The sequence below is a fragment of the Stenella coeruleoalba genome (assembly GCF_951394435.1).
Source record: "Stenella coeruleoalba genome assembly, chromosome: 2".
In the NCBI taxonomy this organism is placed as follows: Eukaryota; Metazoa; Chordata; class Mammalia; order Artiodactyla; family Delphinidae; genus Stenella; species Stenella coeruleoalba.
The window spans coordinates 114992510-115017794 of NC_137147.1; the positions used below are offsets into that span (position 1 = coordinate 114992510).

Here is a 25285-nt window from a genome sequence, read left to right on the forward strand (position 1 = left end):
ACCAGGAGACCAGCTTATGCACCTATCTGACTTATAATTCGCTATGCAACTAATTCTTCCTACCTATAGTACAGAAAATCTTAACATTATCTAATTAAAAATCATTGCTATCATAGTTAAGACCAATTAACTCATCCATCTCACAGAAAAATGTTTGGTCAGATTAGTAAGTCAAGAGCATAGACCAATGTTTAATTTGATTATTTTCTTGGTTATTTAAACCATAATGTCAACACATGACTGTGATTTTGGGAACATATGTGAATTCTGCATGTTCATAATTAAATTAGATGTAATATTAATTTTTAAAGCTTCTTATGTTCATTTGGATGTGGAACAGAATGGCCACAGGTCATCTCTCATAAAGCACTTTGTGTAGAAGGGTACCTTGCTCCATACCATCTCTATAAATCTTATCTCAAACATTTCCCTATCTCACTGCTGGAGTTAATTAGGACTGGCAGTTAAGGAGAAGCCAGAGAACATGATTATCAGGGACTTTCTTTATTTGAAAGTTCCATTATGTGCCTTTTAATATTAAGAACCAATCTTAGATTAACTCTCAGTGCTTAAGAGAGTAGGGACTATGCTTCATGAGTTTCTATTCTTTTAGAAATACAGAGTTCTTTTATTTACAATTGGTTGCCAGCAGTCCAGTAATTCTACTAGTAATTTTACTATGGCATTTAAAACTTCCTTTTAAATGTTGGATTTTTAAAAAACTTTCTTAAAATTATGGAAACGGAGTTCCCTGGTGGCCTAGTGGTTAGGATTCTGAGCTTTCACTGCTGCAGCCTGGGTTCAATCCCTAGTTGAGAAACTAAGATCCCGCAAGCCGTGAGGCGCAGCCAAAAAAAAAAAAAAAGATTATGGAAAAATAAATGGTAAACAGGCACTCATACTCTGCCAGTGGGAGTGTAAATGATATAAACTTTCTGTAGACAGCTCGACAGTATCTATTAAAAGCTGTTGAAACATACAGCCTTTGCCCTAGCAAAAAAAATAAGAATACAAAGATTATGTACATGGCTGTTCATCACAGCAGTGCTTACAACAGGAGGAAGGGAGGGAAGGAGGGAAGAAAAGAAATACCACCTAAATATTCAAATAAGAAGGTAATAAGGGGGACTTCCCTGGTGGCGTAATGGTTAAGAATCTGCCTGCCAATGTGGGGGACACGGGTTCGCGCCCTGGTCTGGGAAGATCCCACATGCCACGGAGCAACTAAGCCCGTGCGCCACAACTACTGAGCCTGCGCTCTACAGCCCGCGAGCCACAACTACTGAAGCCTACGCACCACAACTACTGAAGCCCGCGTGCCTAGAGCCTGTGCTCCGCAACAAGAGAAGCCACGGCAATGAGAAGCCTGCGCACTGCAATGAAGAGGAGTCCCCACTCGCCACAACTAGAGAAAGCCCGTGCACAGCAACAGAGACCCAACGCAGCCAAAAATAAATAAATTTTAAAAAAAAAGAAGGTAGTGAGGGAATCCCCTGGAGGTACAGTGGTTAGGGCTCCGGGCTTTCACTGCCAAGGGCGCAGGTTCAATACCTGGTCGGGGAACTAAGATCCCGCAAGCTGTGCGGCATGCCCAAAAAATAAAAATAATTTTTTTTTTTAATTTGAAAAGGTAATGAGTGATCTAAGGATAAATCTAAATCCATACAATGAAATACTATATAGCCATTAAAATGATTACACAGGTTACTTGATATCGTGCAAAAGTATAGTCATGAAACTTGTTTTATAACCTGTTTATATTCAAGAGCATATAAAATATGATCACATATGGTATATATAAATGCACACATACACTCCCTCTACAAATTTAGTCTGGAAAGAAAAACACCAGTTGTACCACGAAAATTTTCCAGGTAGTGTCATTTATTCACATGTGTACTTTTTGTTTATGTCTAATTCCTAAATTTCTGGAGGGACTGTACATTACTGTTGTTAATAAAAATAAAACAAAAAATATCTCTCATGAATCATGAAAACTCTCTGATGACTTCTAGAATAGGAGATTATATAGCAGAAAATTAACTATAAAAATAAATTTACTGGCAAAGTCAAAGTTACACAAAGTTCTGCCAAAATCACAGCTCACAGTGGATGTTCCTTTCACATAATTACTTATTTCAACTCTTGCTAGAAATATTCTTGATGTATAAAGAGCTTGGGTCCTAAAGTCAGAGACTCGTAGTCAAGTCCCAACTCTGCCACATGCTGCGAGACCCTGAGCAAGTTAGCTAGCCTCTCCAAGCCTCAGTCTCCTTAACCATGAAGTATGTATAAACCCCACCTCTTAAGAGTTGTGGGGATTAAAATGAAATAAAGGTGTAGAGAACACATAGAAGTAAGCTTGGTACATGGAAAGCAGTAATAAATGACTGCAGTGGTTACTATTATTATTGTTGCTATCACAAGAAACAAAATCATGAGCACTTTAAGGGCAGTGACCATGTCTTATTTTTGTTCAGCCCTGGATCCCTGGCACCTAGTAGTGGCCTTAAATGTTTGCTGATTAAGTATACAATTAATTAATTACCTCCTTGCACCTCAATCTCCTTCTCTGGCAAAATCATAAAATCACCTTGCAGAGGTAAGAACTGATTAAACATAAGATACCTAGTTCAACAGAGGCTCTCAATAAATGACAGCTGTATTAAGGAACATGGCCCTGTAGATTTCAACAGGCATGAAGGCTGAAGGGAGAGAACAGATATAATTTTTTTCTCTGAGTTTCCTTTAGTATTTGGGTCCTGAAATATCTCACAGTTAAACCATTGCTTTTATTTAGACTCCAGAAAGAAAATTCTCCATTTACAGGCACACATCCTAGAGAGCTAACTATTAAAGTGGTAATCTTTAGACAGCCACAGCACTTTTGGCACAGCAACTCAAACAGTACTTTACCACAGAGCAGGGAAAAAGTGTGGTATTTCAGAGAATTCATGAGCTTAGGACATAATGTATACAAACACGGGCTATGAAAAACAGTGAATCAATTGTTCTTCGGGCTTCAAATGAAAGCTTTTAAGATGATGATTTGAATTAAGAAGCATGAGAAAAATCAACACTATTTTTACATACATCGCTAAATGACTTCTTAAGGAAGTACTAAATTTATGAAGGTATTCAATTACCTGAAAAGTATTTCCTTCACAACAATCAAAATAAACAGGGATACATTTTAGGAAGAAAAATAGATTCTCAAAAGAATCATTAAATTCTATGGCGGGGGGGCGGTGAAAAAACTACTGACATGAAACCAATAATAATTTTGTCTAAATCATAACATTCTTGTACTAGTATTTAAGAGAAAGTCATCCAAACAAGAAGAAAAAAAAATAAGCCTAACATAAGAGCGAACTCAAAAACTGCAAAGATCAGTAACTTGTGCAGCTCTGTTTAATTTTCCATGTCTAATTTGACAGAAACCTCAGATTTCATACAAAAGTGCTTAATAGAAGGTTTATGATCCTATTTCTGTAATGATTCTATTGAAAGGAAAAAAAGGCTACTCAGCACTCATTTGCTTTGAGTTAGAGCTGTCTGTTCCATATCCTGGAAACACATCATGCCATGATTTACAGAGACATTTCACGGTTTACAGTATTAAACACTGGAGTAAAAATACCATTTAAAATTCACTATTAAGAAAATAACAGTCTGGTAGTAACTTTCAAAACAACTATAATAAACATATTAAAGTGAAACAGGTAAATTTTATTCTATATGGATTATATCACAATACAACTGTTATTTAAAAAATGATGTTGCAGGGCTTCCCTGGTGGCGCAGTGGTTGAGAGTCCACCTGCCAATGCAAGGGACGCGGGTTCATGCTCTGGTCCGGGAAGATCCCACATGCCGCGGAGCTGCTAGGCCCGTGAGCCATGGCCACTGAGCCTGCGCGTCCGGAGCCTGTGCTCCGCAACGGGAGAGGCCACAACAGTGAGAGGCCCGCGTACCGCAAAAAAAAAAAAAAAAAAAAAAAAAAAAAAAAAAAGACGTTGCAGAGAATAGCAAAATCTCACTAATTCTCCAGAATCTGAGTAATGGGTATATAGGGATCAATTCTACTGTTCTATTTCGAATATGTTTTAAAATTACATTTTTTAAAAATTAGGCAGGCAAGCCACACTTACGGCCATATGTGAGCCACACCAGTATGTCAGTGATGAAGCTGCTGAACAGGTTAAAATATAAAGTAATAGAGACCTACACTGCCCAAGCACAAAAACCAGGGAAGAGCTGAACAAATTTTACTGCCAGATTTGGTCAACAATGGCCAATCTTCCATTTAACATGGTGCCTTCTCTTCCCCAAAAAGGGATGATTTAACTCACCAAAATCAAACTACAATTGATGCTGGGAGAAAAAAATTAAATTCTGTTCATTTATTCTCAAAATATAGATTTTATTAACATTAATCATATGCATATATTATTTATATACAGTTGTATCACAAACTCATTCATCAATCAATCCAAATATTTCCCAAGTAATAACTAACTGCTATGTGCCATGCACAATACCACATGCTGGGAATACAACAATGAACAAAGCAGATAAAATCTGTCCTCCAGGACCTTATAATCTAGGAGGAAATAGAGACATGTGGGTTTACTTTGTCCCTACCTAGTCAGTGAGAAATGTGACAAATGAATCCTTTTGAATTAACTGGGAGAGGGGAAACGAACAGTGGGCAAAGACAACGTGGAAAAATTAAAAAGGTGACTGAAAATAGTATAACCCAAGATACCTAACCTAAATAGGAAAAACAATCATTTATCCTAGTTGCTGGCACAGTGTCTCAGAAAAATCCATCTATTTCTGTAGCTTATGATACTAATATAACCAACTGCGTGTTTCCAAAACTTCTATCTTGTCTAATTTATATAAAACTTGGCCCAAAGAAGTCTTTTTCAAAAAAGTAAATATGTTACCTATAGACATCCTCTAAAATAAAACGGTGGCTTTAAACATTTAACTAAGTTAATCTCAATTATTCAAAGTTCACATAGTGTATTATTATTCAAGGTTCAGCTGTATAACAAACACTCCTTCCAAGTTACCAAAAACCTTGGTAAAACAGAATAAAAAACTTAAACCTGGGTGTATTTAATGTTACAAAAAGGTTCAAAAGCCAATTCACCTCACTTGTTTCCAGATTTTCACGAAGTGAAGGAAAAGGGCAGTGGAAAAAAAGAGAAAGATATGAAAAACAACACAATTTGATAGAGGAAAAAATTCATTCCTACCTGGCCCCATAAAAAGAACAGATTCCCATTCATAATAAAAATGTTATTAAATATACATGCCAAGCTCTCAGACTCCTCCTTTCTGCCATCACATAGTAAAGTTTCTCTGGCAAGGTCACCTAGGCAAAGATTCATGAACAGATTCCTCTGAATGACAGGGCTATAAGCAATGATGAAAAGGAACTTGCTTGTCCTGTCTTAGGAAATTACCCAGACACAATGTTTATCAAAGGGTTCTATTTATTGCTCTGTATTAGGGGAAAAAAGATGTTTAAAGAGCAGCAATGTGGTTGGCAATAACAGTAAGAAAATAAATTAATTATTCCAACCAAAGTAGGAAGGAAGAAGTCACTGCAACTTTGAAGAATCTTCACTGATGTGAAAATATCCTCCATTCCATTTTATATCCTCCTCCAGCCACCCCTCTAAGGATCCAATGAAAGGTGAGTTTAACACATTATTTCAAAGAAGTACTCAAGGGCAGAAGAAGAGCAGTAACCTGCTCAAGGTCACACACCTACTTAGGTGACAGAAACACAGCTGAACTGAGACGACTGTCTCCTTCCAAATCTTTTTCCAGCTACACAACCTTGCCAAGTAAAAGCCATTTTACTGGGGGGAGAGGAGATGGAGTCAGGTGACAAGTGAGGAAACTAGCAAAGTATTCAGTTACAGAGTTATTATCTCCTAAGCCAGGAGTGAAAAAGAAAATATTTTTCCCAGAAATTAGCATGTATAACGACTCTGTTCACTTGCCAAAGTCTCTATGCCAATCACTTCCCATCTGTCAAAACCCCACAGAAATTAAGGACCATTCACGTTTAGTTTAAGGAACTACAGAAAAGAAAGTTGCAATACAGTCCACTGAATCATCCAAGTCTTTGAACCCCGTGTCTTTCAGTTCACATAATTCCATTCCCTTGCATTAAGCACAAGATGTGTACACCCAAAAAACACGCCTGCTGTGAGCTAAGCTGGGCACAAAGCTAGGGGATTGAGTAGAGATGTTTAATGTTGCACGGTTCCTATCTACATTTTTCTTACTGAAGAATTACTCCTTATGCCCTTAACATTTCAGTACTGCTAAAATGAACCTAAAAAACTGGTTTTTCAACTTCCAATATAAGTTAAACATGAACTAATTAACTGTTTGTAAAACACTTTGAAGATGTGAAAAAGTACATAAATGTTAATTATTAATGTTGATCCACAAAGTCCCTGCATCTGAAGTAAAATACAATTCTTCCGGCGAGTTTCTGCTACTTTCAAGGCACGAACATGGAAGCCCAGCATGTTTTTAGGAATTCTAGGAAAACTTTAAAGGCAGACCACAATGATTTCGATTTACAAGAACAAGCTGGAATTTTAAGCTGTCTATGTTGGATATAATCATATCAGAGTGAATAAAAAATGTGACTTATGGCATATATAATAAAACTAGAGTAGATTTATAGTCACAGAGTCCTGGATGAAAATTATAGTCCATTAACCTGAGAAAGGCAAAGTAAAATCTCTGAACCATACTTTTCTCATCAAAAAAGCCATGAGGATAATACCAATCTTACAGGATTATTGTAAAGAATTGAGAAAATGTAAATGAACACACAATACACAGGCAGGCACCCAGTAAAAGTTTCTTCTTCCCTTTAGTGACTTCACTTTTTAGAAAACACCTTTTGGGAAATGGCCTGATCTTGAGCAAAAGATCTCTCTAGAGTGAAAAAGTCCTTTAAATACACACTGTCCTATGCTCTAAGCATACAGCACCCTTTTAGCAGGGGGGCCCAGGCAAAAGCTTTGGTCATTCCTGTCCACTGACCCATATGCATCCTTAATCCTCAAACAGAGAAAGCACCTCAGCCAGACCCCAAGGTTTCATGTGACCAAATGAACAATTAGAACTCTACTTCTCAAACTCTCATTGCCACATTTTCCCCCTAAATAACTCCCAAACTCCAAGGCCACATCCAGAGTTCCTTTGTATTCTGAGCCAGGCCTCTCTGTGCACAAGGTATCCAAGAGGCAAAAAACCACTTTCTTCTAGATTATAAAAGGTAACAGAAATGATTCCCATGTAATGCCACAATGGACCTCTCTTCTCTGACTCCAGAAACACAATGACTTTAAACAGGGTAGAACTCAACAGGCAACACCAGGTAGATGGATTAATTGACAGACACCATTTCAAAATATACTAAGTGTGTTTTCAGAAATGACTCATAAATTACAGAAAATGTCAAATCTGCAAAAAATCCCTGTCACCTTTGGCAGTTATCACCTGGGAAAAGGAATACTTCTAAGAATCTAAGTTAGTACGGATAGTTATAATTCAGATTTAGAAAAAAAAAAGTCATGCTCGATTCAATTTACCTGAAGTGATCTGCCCACCACAATGCAAATGCAACATAACATCCCCTTTGAACAAAGCGGTGTCACAACCAGCCTGGGAGGGGAGAACATGTGCTAACAATTTTCCCAGGAGCTGTTGTGGACTCTTATCAAAACCACCCATACTCTTTCCCCCAATTCCCCACTGTGATCAAGGGCTCAAATTTTCAAGACAACAGACCACAGTCAAAGACCCATCTGTAGTGTTAGCAACCACAAACAAATGAAACTCATCAGCCCAGAGGCTCACCAACTGAGTAGATGCTACAAAGGTATTACCTCTCTTTATTTAAAAAAGAAAAAAAGAGAGATTAAAGAAAAATATATACATTGCAAAGTATTTAGAAGATCAAAAGACACTCTACCATCATCTCACTCCTCAAACGAAACTACAGTTAACACTTTGCAACAGCCTCCTCCCAAACTATCTTGTGTACTGTGTGTACACTACACGTAATGACATCCCTGAATCACATCTGAAGATCACTGATATAGAGACGGAAAATGTACAACAGTTTTCACTGATGTTACTTTTATCGTGCTCAGAGGAGAAAAGTTTTCAGCAGGTTTGGAGTCCTAACTAACACTGACACAAGGTGCTGTTTTTGGTCACTACCATCTTGCTTCTTTTATATCTAGCTCTTAGTCATACCCAGTTGTTGTCGTTGCTGTTGTTTTTTACCACTGTCATTATTATTACTAGCTACCACGCCATGTTGCCCTACTATGTGCCAAGAGCTTTAGATATCCCTAATTCCCACAATAACCCCCACCCTCCCTTCTCAAGCTACAATTCTCTACTTTGTAAATCCAGTCCAGCCTTCAGCCCTCAACTCCAGGTCTGCACCTCCAAATGCTTACTAGTATCTTCACTTAAAAGTCTCACAGATCTCAAACTTATCATGTCCAGAAGTAAAATCAACTTCTTCCTCGCCACAAAACCGCTTCACTTCTTCCACTCAGGAAACCACACCACCATTCACCCAGCTGTCCATAACACCTAGGAATCATCCTTGCTTGCCTTCTTTGCTCAACACCTTTTCCCAATCCATAAGTAATCCTATCAGTTCTATCTTCACAGGAACATAGGTTCCAACCTTCTCAGACTTTCACTGCCACACCCTAACCCAAGCCACCATATGCTCTAGACTGGGCTAGTGTAAAACTCTTAACTAGCCTCGCTGTTTCCACCTCCTGCTCCCCACACTCAGAGTGAAACTTTCAAAACCTAAATCAGCTCTTGTCATTCCTTGCTCAAATCCTTCAGCTGCTTGCCATCTTACTTAAAAGCCTATTCGACCAAGCCCCTACGTACATATACGTTATCTCCTATTATTCTCGCCCCATCCTTAGCCTCCCTGTTCATACTCCCACCTCAAGCTCTTTGCCCTTGATGCTCCTTCGACTTGGAACATCCAGAGACCTTCAGGTGGTTTGCTCTCTTCACTTCCTTCAGGTCTCTCTCAAATCTCATCTCCTCAGAAAGGTATTGTTTGACCTCCCCAATTTTTGCTAATAATCTTCATATTCTTCCTACAATTACCAAAACCAGACCTCACCAAAGTTGTTTTTTACCTGTTTGTGTTCTGCTTCTCTCGCTAAAACGTCAGCCCTTTGATGGCAACAACTACGTTTTATTTGTCACTGAACTCTCATCACCTAGCACAGTGCCTGATGTACAGAAAGCACCCAAATATGTGTTGAATAACAAACAACCCTACAAGGTATGTCACATGCCCATTTTACAAATGAGAAAACTGAGTTTCAGAGACTAAAAATTTACCTAAAGCCACAGAGCAAATAAGTCACCAAATGCATATGAAAGAGCCAATACTCTACCCACTGACCCACTTCATCCTGTGCCATAAAAGGGAATTATAAACACAGGCTAAGAAACAAAAATGTAAAGGAAAACATTTCTATAAGAAAATATCAGACCACAGTGACCTTTCTCTTTCTGCTCATCACTAGAGCATTTCACATCTTTGATTAATCTCATGTATGTACTATGTACATACCTCTTCAACTAGAAGATATCTACTTTTTCTGTATTACCTACAGAGTAAGGGCTAGCTACAGGCAGTAAACATTTAACAAACATTTCTTTGATATTTACACCCACAAAGACTTGAAGAATCCTATAACGAGACTTTGAGCACCATCAATAAAGTATACTCTTCCAAGGGATTTCAGTTTCCAACCATGATGGAGTAACTGGATCTAGACTTATCCTGCCACACACCCCACCCTCCAACAACCAGAAAAATGAACAAAATATATGAGGCAACATCTTTTAGCTTCTGGACAACCAGCAGCACAGGACTGCAATCCCTAGCAAAGGGAAGAGATGAGGTGAACCTCACAAGTACAGCAGCTTTCTCAGCCTGGAGTCACATGCTGGACCACCTGCAATGAGGAGCCCAAGCAGACCATGGTGGTTTTCTCAAGCTAAGAAGTCAAAGAGTATGAGAAGGCTCAGGAACCTAAAAACTGCAGAGTACTAGAAAGGAAGGAGTTGCATGAACAAGGATCTCCAGAAATCAGCACAGAGGCCTGCTTGAGTCTAATACTGAATAATAAGCCATGTGTACATACTGTAAAAAAATCTACAAAGGTAGGCAAAGAATGACCCAAGAACTATATGCTACATTACCCCAGAGCTCACACAGGGCTGGCAGACATTCATATTCTGACCACCCAGAGCAGAGAACATCTCATTCTTCAATGGAAACTACGGAGGCTTCAGGCCTTAGTAATGGGGTAAAATAAGCCTTAGAGTAAAAGGACAAGAGTTAGGGTTGGTCTATCTTAGACCAATCAACAGCAGTCAACAACTTAAAATTCACCATTTCTAGGATCTAACAAGAAATTACAAAACGATGTGACCCAAGACGGGGGGGAAAAAAAAATCAGCCCATAGAAAGAAATAATGGAATTAATGAACAAGAACTTTAACAACTATTATATGAACATTATACATATGACCAAGAATTGTTTTTTTAATGAACATAAACAAATGGAAGAAATAAAAAACAGTCAATAGCAGATTGAATCCAACAATATATAAAAATACATCATGATGAGGACTTCCCTGGTGGTCCAGGGGGTAAGACTCCGCACTCCCAGCCAGTGCAGGGGATCTGGGTTCGATCCTTGGCTGGGGAACTAGATCCCACATGCATGCTTCTTAGTTAAGAAGCCCACATGCCACAACTAAGACCTGGCACAGCCAAAATAAATAAATAGTAAAGAGATTTTTAAAAAATACATCATGACCAACTGAGGATTACCAAAGGAATACAAGGCTAGTTCAACATTCAAAAATCAGTGCAATTCACCATATCTACAAAATAAAGAAGAAAAAACGTATGATCATCTCAATACATGCAGAAGCCTGTGACAACATTCAGTATCCATTCATGACAAAAACTCTCAGCAAACTAGAAACAGAACTTTCTCAACTTGATAACGGACATCTTTACTACTACAAAAACAAACAAACTATAAAGATCATCATGTTAATGGTGAAACACAAATGTTTTCCCCCTAACATCAGGAAAAGATGTCCACTTTCAAAACTCCTCGTCAACATCATACTGGGTGTCCTAGCCAGTTCAATAAAGCAAGAAAAAGAAATAAACATACAGACTACAAAGGAAGAAATCAAACTTCCTGTATTGGCCACTGACATTACCGTCTATAAAGAAGATCCCAAGTGAGTTTAGCAAGGTTTTAAGACACCAGGTCGGCATACAGAATTCAATCCTATTTCTACATACTAGCAATGGACAACTGGAAACTGAAATTTTAAAAGCATCATTTACAAGAGCACCAGAAAGCATGAAATACATACTAATCTTACAAAATATGTGCAAGATCCATTTATTAAAAACTACAGGCTTCCCTGGTGGCGCAGTGGTTGAGAGTCTGCCTGCTGATGCAGGGGACACGGGTTCATGCCCCATCCGGGAAGGTCCCACATGCCGCAGAGCAGCTGGGCCTGTGAGCCATGGCCGCTGAGCCTGCACGTCCAGAGCCTGTGCTCCGCAAAGGGAGAGGCCACAACAGTGAGAGGCCTGCGTACCGCAAAAAAAAAAAAAAAAAAACTACAAAACACTAATAAAAACGTCAAGAAAGGTCTAAGTAAATAAATATAACATGTTCATGACTCAATATCATTAAGCTGTCAATTCTCCCCTAAGTAATTTACAGATTCAATGCAATGCCAATCAAAAATCTCAGCAGGATTTTTTATATATATCAACAAGCTGATTCTAAAATGTACCTGAGGGAATTCCCTGGTGGTCCAGGGGTTAAGACTCCGTGCTTTCACTGCCGAGAGCCTGGGTTTGACCCCTGGTCGGGGAATTAGGATCCCACAAGCCACGTGATGCGGCCAAAAAATAAACAGATATAAACTAATTAATTAATTAAAAATTAAAATAAATAAATAAAATGTCCTTGGAAAGGCAAAGCACCTATAATACTCAAAAACAATTCTGAAAAATAACACAATTAGAGAACTCATACTACCTGATTTCAAGACTTAGTATAAAACTACAGTAATCAAGAGTGTGGTAATGGAAAAATGAAAGACACAGATCAATGGAACAGAATACAGAAACAGACCCACACATATATGATCAACTGGCTTTCAGCAAAGGTACAAAGGTAATTCAATAGAGAAAGATGTATTTTCAAAAAAAACTACTGGAACAACTAAACACCCATATGCAAAAAAAATAAATCTCAATCCACACTTTGCATCCCTTGAAAAAATAACTCAAAGTGATTCATAAACCTAAATGTAAAATTCGGAATTATAGCAGAAGGCAGACAGCAGAAGAAGAACTACAATCCTGCAGCCTGTGGAACAAAAACCACATTCACAAAAGACAAGATGAAAAGGCAGACAGCTATGTACCAGATGAAGGAACAAGATAAAACCCCAGAAAAACAAATAAATGAAATGGAGATAGACAAACTTCCAGAAAAAGAATTCAGAATAATGATACTGAAGATGACACAGGATCTCAGAAAAAGAATGGAGGCAAAGATAGAAAAGATGCAAGAAATGTTTAACAAAGACCTAGAAGAATTAAAGAACAAACACCTACAAGAATTAAAGAACAAACAAACAGAGATGAACAATAAAATAACTGAAATGAAAAAATACACTAGAAAGAACCAATAGCAGAATAACTGAGGCAGAAGAACGACAGAATTGTGGAATTCACTGCCACAGAACAAAGAAAAAAGAATGAAAAGAAATGAAGACAGCCTAAGAGACCTCTAGGACAACATTAACTGCATCAACATTAGCATTATAGGGGTCCCAGGACGAGAAGAGAGAGAAAGGACCTGAGAAAATATTTGAAGAGATTATAGTCAAAAACTTCCCTAACATGGGAAAGGAAATAACCACCCAACACCAGGAAGCGCAGAGAGTCCTAGGCAGGAGAAACACAAGGAGAAACACGCTGAGACACATAGTAATCAAATTGGCAAAAATTAAAGACAAAGAAAAATTACTGAAAGCAACCAGGGAAAAATGACAAATAACATACAAGGGAACTCCCATAAGGTTAACAGCTGATTTCTCAGCAGAAACTCTACAAACCAGAGGGAGTGGCATGATATATTTAAAGTGATGAAAGGGAAGAACCTACAACCAAGATTACTCTGTCTGGCAAGGATCTCATTCAGATTCGACGAAAAAATCAAAAGCTTTACAGACAAGCAAAAGCTAAGAGAATTTAGCACCACCAAACCAGCTTTACAACAAATGCTAAAGGAACTTTTCTAAGAAGAAAACATGAGAAGAAAAGGACCTACAAAAACAAACCCATAACAATTATGAAAATGGTAATAGGAACATACATATTGATAACTACCTTAAACGTGAATGGATTAAATGCTCCAAGCAAAAGACACAGGATCACTGAATGGACACAAAAACAAGACCCATATTTATGCTGTCTATAAAAGACCCACTTCAGACCTAGGGACACATTCAGACTGAAAGTGAGGGGATGGAGAAAGATATTCCATGTGAATGGAAATCAAAAGAAAGCTGGAGTAGCAATACTCACATCAGATAAAATAGACCTTAAAATAAAGAACGTTACAAGAAACAAGGATGGACACTATATAATGATCAAGGGATCAATCCAAGAAGAAGAGACAGCAATTATAAATATATACGCACCCAACATAGGAGCACCTCATTATGTAAGGCAACTACTAACAGCTATAAAAGAGGAAATCGACAGTAACACAACAATACTGGGGGACTTTTAACACCTCACTTACACCAATGGACAGATCATCCAAACAGAAAATGAATAAGGAAACACAAGCTGTAAATGACACAACAGACCAGATAGATTTAATTGATATTTATAGGACATTCCATCCAAAAAGAGCAGATTACACTTTCTTCTCAAGCGCGCACAGAACGTTCTCCAGGATAGATCACATCTTGGGTCACGAACCAGTAAATTTAAGAAAGCTGAAATCATATCAAACACTTTTTGTGACCACAATGCTATGAGATTAGAAATCAATTACAGGGGGAAAAAATGTAAAAAACACAAACACATGGAGGTTAAACAATACGGTGCTAAATAACCAAGGGATCACTAAAAAAATCAAAGAGGAAATCAAAAAATACCTAGAGACAAATGACAATGAAAACACAATGATCCAAAACCTATGGGATGCAGCAAAAGCAGTTCTAAGAGGAAAGATTATAGCAGTACAAGCCTACGTCAAGAAACAAGAAAAATCTCAAATAAACAATCTAACCTTACACCTAAAGGAACTACAGAAATAAGAACCAACAAAACCCAAAGTTCGTAGAAGGAAAGAAATCATAAAGATCAGAGCAGAAATAAATGAAATAGAAACAAAGATCAATAAAACTAAAAGCTGGTTCTTTGCGAAGATAAAATTGATAAACCATTAGCAAGACTCATCAAGAAAAAGAGGACTCAAATCAATAAAATTAGAAATGAAAAAGGAGAAGTTACAACAGACACCACAGAAATACAAAGCATCTTAAGAGACTACTACAAGCAACTCTATGCCAATAAAATGGACAACCTGGAAGAAATGGACAAATTCTTAGAAATGTATAACCTTCCGAGACTGAACCGGGAAGAAATAGAAAGTATGAACAGACCAATCACAATCACTGAAATTGAACCTCTGATTTAAAATCTTCCAACAAACAGAAGTCCAGGACCAGATGGCTTTACAGGTGAATTTTATCAAACATATAGAGAAGAGCTAACACCCATCCTTCTCAAACTCTTCCAAAAAATTGCAGAGGAAGGAACATTCCCAAACTCATGCTATGAGGCCACCATCACCCTGATACCAAAACCAGACAAAGGTACTACAAAAAAAGAAAATTACACACCAGTATCACTGATGAATATAGATACAAAAATCCTTAACAAAATACTAGCAAACAGAATCCAACAACACATTAAAAGGATCATACACCATGATCAAGTGGGATTTATCCCAGGGATGCAAGGATTCTTCAATATACGCAAATCAATTCATGTGATACACCATATTAACAAATTGAAGAATAAAAACCATATGATCATCTCAATAGATGCAGAAAAAGCTTCTGACAAAATTCAACACCCATTTATGATAAAAACTCTCCAGAAAGTGGGCACAGAGGGAACCTACCTCAACATAATAAAGGCCATATACGATAAACCCACAGCAAACATCATTCTCATGGTGAAAAACTGAAGGCATTTCCTCTAAGATCAGGAACAAGACAACGATGTCCACTCTCGGCACTATTATTCAACATAGTTTTTGAAGTCCTAGCCACGGCAATCAGAGAAGAAAAACAAACAAAAGGAATACAAATTGGAAAAGAAATAAAACTAAAAAAAAAAAACCAAAAAAAACCCTCTGAATTATAAAAATTCTAGGAGAAAATACAGGGGCAAGTCTTTGCACTCTCAGATGGGGCAATAATAAGAAAGCAATCAACTCTAATTCAAAAAGTTTAAAACTCCAATTCAAAAAGATACATGCACCCCAATGTTCATAGCAGCACTATTTACCAGAGCCAAGAAATGGAAACAAACCAAGTGCCCAATACACACACAATGGAATATTATCCTTTTTTTATAAATTTTAATCAACTATAAAAAGATATATGGAGGACTAATAGGGAAAGTTGAATATGCACTGAATACTTCTATAGAATTGTTCATATTTTAGGTGTTATTATATTTGGTTATGTAGAACAAGGATTAGCAAACTTTTTCTCTAAAAAGTGAGATAGTAAATATGTTCTGCTTTGTGGACCACAGGGCGTCTCGTAACTGTTCTGTCAGTGTAGCACCAAAGCAGTCACAGACAATATGTAAACAAAGGAGCACTGCTATGCCCCAATAAAACTTTATTTATTAAAAAACAAATGTTCATTGCAGCTCTATTTACAATAGCCAGGACATGGAAGCAACCTAAATGTCCATCGACAGATGAATGGATAAAGAAGATGTGGCACATATATACAATGGAATATTACTCAGCCCTAAAAAGAAACGAAATTGAGTTATTTGTAGTGAGGTGGGTGGACCTAGAGTCTGTCATACAGAGTGAAGTCAGAAAGAGAAAAACAAATACCGTATGCTAACACATATTTATGGAATCTAAAAAAAAGATGGTTCTGAAGAACCTAGGGCCAGGACAGGAATAAAGACACAGACGTGGAGAATGGACTTGAGGACACGGGGAGGGGGAATGGTAAGCTGGGACGAAGTGAGAGAGTGACATGGACACATATACACTACCAAATGTAAAATTGCTAGCTAGTGGGAAGCAGTCGAATAGCACAGGGAGATCAGCTCGGTGCTTTGTGACCACCTAGAAGGGTGGGATAGGGAGAGTGGGAGAGAGATGCAAGAGGGAGGAGATATGGGGTATATATATATGTACAGCTGATTCACTTTGTTATAAACCAAAAAAAAAAAAGGCAGTAGGCCAGATTGGCCTGAGGGCCATAGTTTGCAGACAAAACTCTAGTGACAGAGAGCAGAGTAGTGGTTGCCTATAGCAAGGTAGGCAGCAGGGTGAGGGCTGAAGGCAGAACTGTCTGGAAAGCAGAAAGGGAACTTTCTGGAGTGATGGAAACATTCTATACCTTGATTGTGTTAAGTTACATGCATGGATACATTTGTCAAAACTCACCAAACTCCATATAGTTAAAATGGGTGCATTTTATCATATAAACAATAACTCAGTAAACCTGATTTGTTTAAAAATGTACTCTTTTCAGGTGACAGCATCAATGATGTGAAAAGCATGCCCTTTGGAGCCAGAATAATCTGAGTTCAAATTTTAGCACCAAAAATTTAACAACTATGTGACCCCTGTCAAATCACTTTTGAGGGTGTTTCCTCCCCTTAAAATGGGTTAATAATTCCTGCTTCATACGTTGGTTTCAAAAATGAAATAAATGCATGTAAGACACATAGTATAACATCTGGCACATAAGAGGCACACTCCCTGATTTTTTAAGCTTTTAAAAAATAATTTAAGAAAATGAGTCAGTAAAGATCAGACAACTACACTAGCTTCTTTTGTACTCTTCTGAAACATTCTGACATTCTTTGTTCACTGTTTACTGTGGTTTCACCTGACTTCAAGCACTGGCATCCAATGTCAGTTCCTGTGATTTCAGAGTAACTTGGGTCTCACAGCAAGCACTGAGTTTAGAAAAATACTCCATGACAAATATGTTATAAAAGCAAATCTGAGAAGAGCCAAAAGTAAGAAGTATCCATTTTCACAAGTAAGGAGAATGGCAACAGAAATGGTATAATATTTATAAAGAAAAACCAATAAACTTAGTTGGATGTTTTCTCCTTTTATAGACTAGGATTTGAATTTTATCCAAACCAGTAGCCAACCAACAAAACTACAAAATGATAAAGCATCTCTATAGTGCTTTATCTCGAGCGTTTCTCATGACAGTAGTGGTAGTAGGTAGGATGACAATATCAAATTTGTTCTTATTTTATAAGTAAGGATACTAAGTCTGAGACAGATGAAGTGGCCTGCTCAAGGACACACTGCCAATAATTGGCGAAGTTCGGATGTGAAGTCAGCCATGTGGCCCCGTATCATATGCCTTCAGTAGACATCACCATCGGAGAGTTATCTTGGGTTTGTGAAACTCTACATAGCTCCTAGGTGCTGTTCTCTTGCTTGACATCTTTGGCTGTCTAAAAGACTAATTCATTACAGTGTGACATACTTAATTCCTAACCATTCAGGAATAACTAGCCTTTTGAAGTGGTAAAGACTATTTTTGTGGCCAAATATGGGCTTAAGATAGGATCATAAGTGAAAATTCAAAAGGACCGATTTCTGGGACTTCCCTGTTGGTCCAGCGGGTAAGACTCTGCACTCCCAATGCAGGGGGCCCAGGTTCGATCCCTGGTCGGGGAACTAGATCCCACGTACATGCCGCAACTAGAGTCCTCATGCCGCAACTAGAGTCCTCATGCCGCAACTAAGACCCGGCACAGCCAAAATAAATAATAATAAATATCAAAAGGACTGATTTCTAATAGAAGAGCCTACAGAGTGACATAAATTGTAAATCCCTCACACCATCTCCTTCTCCCCATCCCAATACCCACATCACACACACTGATATCCACACCTTCCCCACGCTTTGAACACAGCTCTGAAGAGGTAAAAAAGGAAAACACACCATTGTCCCACACAAGTATTCGTAACAATCACAGTATCTCAGTATCAGGTCTACTGGTCCATTCTCTGAGCAAGGATTGACAAATATGGGTTATCTACCCATCTTCTACTTATATGTCCCAGTCAACCGAGAGTTGGACCACAAGACCATAAATGTGAAGACATATGAATGAAACAAACTTCCTTCCACGAACAGCTTCCTCCTCTTCCCCCACTTACAGTGGGGTAAGGCAGCCCGACAGTGACTCAGGAGCACTGCTTCTGAATGAATGCCTGTCCCCATCAGTAATAACCAAGTTTATTCAAGCACACTTCAATGTTAACTTTAAAAGAGGGGATTATCAAAAGTCCAAGTGTGTTCATCTAGCTTTGTCAACTTTTTTTCCTGAATACGTGAGTCTGGTCAAATATAATTTTTAAAGGTTTACTACAATCCTTCATGGTTAACTTTTTGCCCTTATTTTATAAGAAAATAAATGGAAAGATGAGATTCAATATACAGAAATGTCCATGACAGGTTAATATTTCTAGAATGTATTTATTCCACTTGGTATTCTGAATATTCTAAACAAAGCTGGTATAACTGATTTAAATCACTGTTTCCTTCCACAAATGGTGGCACCTTCAAAAGTGTTATCTTGAAGGGGAAGTAAATGATTTGCTCAAGTCTCTGAATTGTACTACTGCTATATTAACCCACAGTCCAGTCCCATCTTAATCAAGTTTGAGAAACGTAGTCATAATCGATGCCTGTTATTTTTCAAAATTAAGGTAAAATAAGGAAGAAAAGCTGGAACTGAATAACTCAGATATCCTATTACAAATGTTGAAAACAACCCATCTCTAACGATTTCCTAAACACTATAAATGCATAGAGTTCTATCCTACAGAGACACTCTGCAAAGCCCACTCAAAGACTAAGAGCAGACTGAGAAGATAAAACTGCTGTTTTCTATTAACATTCAGCTCAACCCGCACCTTTAAAAAACTGCATTTAAGACTCTCAATTCTCAGAAGCATTCCCCCTCTACGAAACAGACAGCTAAACCACTGTGCTCAGAAGCATCAGACTTCTAAAAATGCTTTAACTCATACAAAAATTATCCAAATTACTGTCATTACAGCTACCAGGTAACAGGCACCTACTTAACGGTTGGCACCCTATGAAGTACGGCACATAGTTTCATTTATTGCTAAGAATGCTGTAAAGTATGTTACTATACCTTACACAGTAGGAAACTGAAGCTCTGAGGGGATAAGTGACCTGCTCAAGGCTACCCAACTAGTCAATGGAAGGGTGGGGATTTGAACTCAAATTTACCTAATTCCAAAAAATGTACATTCTTCTAAACTGTGCTACCTCCCCATTTCACAACAGAGGTATGAACAGGCAGAGGAGTGAATGGATTAGTCCAGAAGTCTTAATCATTTCACCAAAAAAGGGAGAAATTTTCTCGATTAGAACCACTTTCTGAAATCCATAGCGCACTATTTAAACCTCAATTCTTTTCAAGAAGTAATTAACAGGTTAAAAAGAAAGGTTAGAAATCCTTATAAAGTACACTACGTTTCATCACAGATCTACAAGTGAGCTGCCATGTTTAACAAGTCCCCAGAGTTAGTGGTTCTCTGGGTACCACACTAGGGTGAAGTACCAAGCACTTCACCCAATTCAAACGCATCCTGAGCACCTGAGCTGTGTTAAGACTCCTTCCTGGCACAGAGGCACAAAGCTAAGACCCATCACAGCCCTCAGGGAGTTAACAGGCTAGAAGAGGAGTCCATTTATACTACATATGCAGTTACTATTAGTCAGGCAAAAAAAATGAAGTGTGAGAAATCCTAAAACAAAAGTATGTATAACATGCTATCAGAGAGGGAAAGCAACTGGCCTACTTGTCACACGTTCTAAGTAGTGTTTGTTTACATTTTGTCTCTCCCTGACAACGCCTTCCAACCTCTGTCACCGTCCCGCCCCACACACAGGTACACACAGTACACACAACCACACAACCAGGAAGGAAAGCCCTAAGAGCAAGGATTATGATTCCTAAAAGTGACCTTGTTGTACTTTAAAAATACAAGCTTATGCCATTAGGACATTTTTCTTTAGCTTTGTCAGGTGAAGTAAGTTGCTTTTTCAAAGCAAAATTAGGCCAACCTAACCAGGAAAACCTGGGCAACACTTCACATTACTCACTTAGCATGAGAAACCAATCAATGCATATTGACCCACACCATATTTCTCAAATTTTTCTTGTTAATTTAGCAGATGGCAAAGGGATATACAACTGATAGGAACACATTCTGGTCATTTTGTTCCACCACGCAATCTGACAGACATTTAGGCTTGTTCCACCGAGGGGATTTAAACAGAATCATTCTCACATCATAAGGCAAATGAACTGAATTCAGCAGAACCGATGCACCCAAAGCTTGACAACAAGGCTTGTACTTCTTGCAGTCTGCAAATCCCCTAGAGACCACGAAAGCCTACAGGACTGTAACAATGATTTATCTCAGCTGATCACAACTCTGATCACAACTCTGATCACTCACAACAGCTGATCCTTTACAAACTTGCAAAAATGATCTTTCCAAAACTGCCAGCATTTATCCTGATCTGGGCAATCCAACGGTTTAAAAAAATAAAGTTATTTATGAAAATAAAACTGGGGGGGGGCTGTTGAATAAGTAAAAAAGGCACACTGCTTTTTCCTTTGGTTCTATATGCCTGGGGCAACAAACTCTCAAAATAACTTCACTGAGGAGTGTAAAAGTTAAGACGAACACCAAAATATTGCTCAATCCAACTTACATTGTTAACTCCTGAGTTCACAGTAAGATCTAGAAACTTAAATGTGACGGAATCATTTTGCTGTAAGAACTAGTTCAAAAAAAAAAAAGCCAATCCTTTTTTCTGATAGAAAAACTCTTGAGGATTTCCCCCACATTTATTTTAAAATCTTAACATACGAGTTGACTTGGGGGGGGAAACGGGGGGAAGGGAGAGGGGTTCAATAGCCATATTTATCCCAAAAAAAGTTTGGTTTGGTCTCAAAGTATGTTTGCATCTGAACTCAACAGAGCTGAGCCCATGGCACGGTCCCAAAGCGGGTCCCCTCGGGCTGCACGTCTCCGACCCGCGCGGGTGCCCCGGCCGCGCCCCCGGGAACAGGCCCTGAGAGCGCCCCCCTAAGGCGGGTAAGGCCCGGCGTGTTTACCGCTCGCGCCGGCCCCCGAGAGCCGCTCCCTCGCGGCCGCAGCACTTGTTCGCCGACTCCCGGACGGAAGGGACCCGTGGGGCAGCCGCAGCTGCTACCGCGGCCCCCGCTCCCATAGGAGCCGACCGGGCAAGGCCGGGGGTCCAGGCACCTGAAGGGGCATGGCGGCCGTGCCCCCCACTCCGGGAGTGGAGGCGGCCCCGAAGTTGGGCTGCGGGAGCGGCAAGGCGCGCCGCGGCCCCGGGGCAGACAATGCGTGAAGGGGGCCGCGGAGGGAGGCGGGGGCCGCAGAGCCGGGGGGCGCTCCCGCGCCGCCCATTCATCCCCGCCCTCGCGCCCCTGCCCAGCCCCCGCAGCCCCGGACCCCCGCTCCGGCCCCCGCCGGAGGACCGGCCGCTGGGGAAGGGCCCCGCGCTCCCCACCCGCGACCCCTCCTCAAATCACAAAACTTCCCCCAACTCCGCCAACTAAGTTGCGCTCTCACCGTGAGGCGCCCGGGGCTCCCCCGCGGGCCGAGCCGGAGCAGCTCCGCACCTTCGCCGCGGAGAAAGACAATAGGCGGCCGCTCCTCCGGCGGCAAAGGCCGTGGTGGTGGCAACGGCTTGAAAGTGCGGCGGCAGAGGCGAGGAGAGGGCGCGGCGACCTCGGCGGAGCCTAGGAGCTTCACCTCAGCGGCTCCGGCTCCCTGCTGTCCCTACACACAGCCTCAACGAGCCCGCGCATGCGCCACAAGCTACTCGGGGATGGGCGGGGCACCCGGGAAGGGCCGTAACGCCTCCGAGCTCTCCTGTGAGTAAGCGCGGAGCCGGGGGCCGCGAGCCGGGGTTGCACAGCAGAGCTGCCCATCAAGCTCCGTGAGACCAATAGGAAGACACCTGGGCGGTCCCCTCGGGTTGCTAAGGAAGGCTGAGGTTGACCGCAGCTGCATCGCTGCGGCAAAGTGATCAAAGTCGGGTGGCTGGTAGAGGTGCCGACTGAAATGCTCACCCACCCTCTCCTCTGCTCCCTGACTCCGGAAGACTCCCTTCCTCTGTGTAAGAGTGCTTACCTGAGATGTAGCATTTACCGTAACACATACTGAAATGATTTACTCTTCTGTTTCCCTCCACTTGAAATCAGAAAGTGGGGTCTTTTCTGTGTCCAGTGCCTGAGAGAGTCGTTGCTAGGTATTCAACAAGTGTTTTAGTTGGATGGATGGATGGATGGATGTATGGATGGATCTATGGTGGCATCAGGATTGTGACAGGGCGTTCCATAAACTTTCGGCTTCTCGATCAGCGCAAAATCAGACAATCTGCAAGTTGCATGGACCTCAGGAATCACCTGGTGGCTTTTGAAAAGCAAAATGTGGTCTGTTAATACACGAATAAACTCATTTTGATAGTTGTGTGTTTATTTTAATGTGTATTGGAGGAAAATGCCTTTCACATCAAAAGACTATTTCATTGATGTTATTTCTTAGATAAGCTGTAAAAAATGAATCTACTTAAAGAAAAAAATTAAGTAAAAAATTTACGTTATATATAAAGTATATATGTACTTACACTTCACATAAGTTCAAAAACGTGCAAATTGATAGTAATCGAAGTAAGAACAGTGGTTACTTAGAGGGAGAAGCATTATTGGCTGGGAAGGAGGAGGGCAGGTGCTGGGCAAGTTCTGTATTTTGATCTGTATGGTAAATAACAAAGGTATAGACTTATGTGAAAATTCATCCAGTGTACAATTAAGATTAGTGCACTTTACACAGGTTACACATGTATTTTATATCAATTTAAAATACTTATATAGGATATGGCCTCCCAAAATGTGAAGATGCAAAGGACTATCTTTTGGGAAACCTGATCCAGCCAAGCTCCCTACCAGTGACTGACTACCTGAGAGGGGCTACTGTGAATACTTACTGCCTGCATCAGGCACTTTCATTGTTGTTTGGCTCTAAATCTTAGAAGTGCTCCTAGCCTTGAGAAGAAACTTGCTTCCCCGTAAGTGAACCTGATTCTCACATATGTTTTCTTATTTCAGCCTCACAGAATGGAAAACCAAGGCCAAACATTTCCAGTGCTTCATGTGAAATTATTTCCCAATCACCTTATTATTCCCTCCTCCATACTCACTCTAATCTGTCCTGTCAATATTTGAAAGGTGGCCCAGAGAGAAGAGACTCCTAGATCTTAGTCCTGACTCTGTCCCAAAGAAGCCCACCCTGAGCAGGTCACCCCTTCTCAAAGAACTTCAGTCTCCTGTAAAGCAAGAGTACTAACCTAGAAAATCTCTTGGACCCTAACACGTGAAAACCCTATGGTCTTCTTCTGGAGCAAAGCAGCAGCAGACAAGATACATGTTGTCTTTCAAGTGACTGCTGACAACAACATTCCCTGCTCCCAGCCTCAGCAGGATTTATACCTTCCCAGTGAGCTGCAGAAAAGGTCGAGAGTCCAGCATTTTTCAAAGTTTACCATGCCTACAAATCACCTGGGACGTTTTGTTAAAAGTGGATTCTGACTCAGTAGGTCTGGGGTGGGATCTGGGATTCTGCACTTCTAACAGACTCCCAGGTGATTCTGATGCTGCTGGTCTGGGACCCTGCTTTGAGGGGCAAGGGTCTACTCTACATTCCCCAGACAGCTAAATCCTCTGTCTTCTTGGGAAGTCCTAAGTAGTTATCTACATGATTGGCACATTCTCATCATCTAGGCACCAGCTCTAATGTCCCTCGTCAGAGAAAACATCTATCTAAAATAATTCACTCTCACCTACTCCCTCTCATTCATATTACTCAAACCTATTCTCAGCATTTATTCCGGTCTGAAGGTATCTTATTTACGTGTGGTTATGGGCTCTCTCCCCCATAATGTAATGTAAGTTCCCTAAAGTCTTTTTTGTTTACCCCTCTCTCTCCTACACCTAACAGAGTCCCAGTGGGAACAGTAGGCACTCAGAAGTTTCGCATGAATGAATTTGTACAGAAGGAGCTACTGTGAGGTGCCCTCAAACTGACAGTCCCTGATACTAAAGACTTGTTCTTCCAAGGGACACCAAATGTCTCTATTCAGTGTGCCCCATTTCACCAGAAAGAGATTTGGGGTTTAGTAATTCTCTCACTTTTCCTGAGTAAGTTTTCAAGCCAGGAAAGATACCAGGGCCTTATCAAGCAGCAGTAGGATTTTGTATCTCCCAACTATCTCTAACCTGTCTTTCCAGCCAACTTACAGTTCTCCAATTGATTTACATAGGTTATAATACCTATAACTCTAACAAGAATGAACCCCATTTTACAGAGTCCCTGGAAAGTACCAAAGCAAGGAAATGCAAGAACATGAATTTCTCTTGAGACCCATGGTCCCTAAAATGTCTGCTTTGGTAAAAGAAGGAGCGCTGGAACCAACTTGCCTCGGGGCTCTTCTTTCATAGCAGTGGACTCTTTATTCCTTTCACAGTACGAATAGTACCCTGCTGTTGCCTTAAGTAACTTTCACTTTCAGCCCCTTGCTTGGGGTGAAGCCAACTCCACCACAATCTCAGTTCCATGCTTTAGCATACCATCAACCCTGAGCCAATCAATGCATCCTATCTGCAGGTCAACAATTATTAGTTCAGAGTTAGGCACATGACCCCAGACTGGCCAATTAGGGGCAATAGGAGTAAA

At 40.1% G+C, this 25285-nt stretch overlaps 1 protein-coding gene across 10 annotated transcripts in view; it reads right to left on the reverse strand.

Annotated features, from left to right (window-relative positions):
* AKAP13 (A-kinase anchoring protein 13) overlaps positions 1-22328 on the reverse strand; it is a 340842-nt gene extending 318514 nt beyond the window's left edge. For all 10 annotated transcript variants that reach the window (XM_079914830.1, XM_079914822.1, XM_079914829.1 and 7 more), the window contains exon 1: positions 22121-22328. The gene's annotated coding sequence lies outside the window, so the exon portion shown is untranslated. The remainder of the gene's footprint in view (positions 1-22120) is intronic.
* Positions 22329-25285: the final 2957 nt, after the last annotated feature.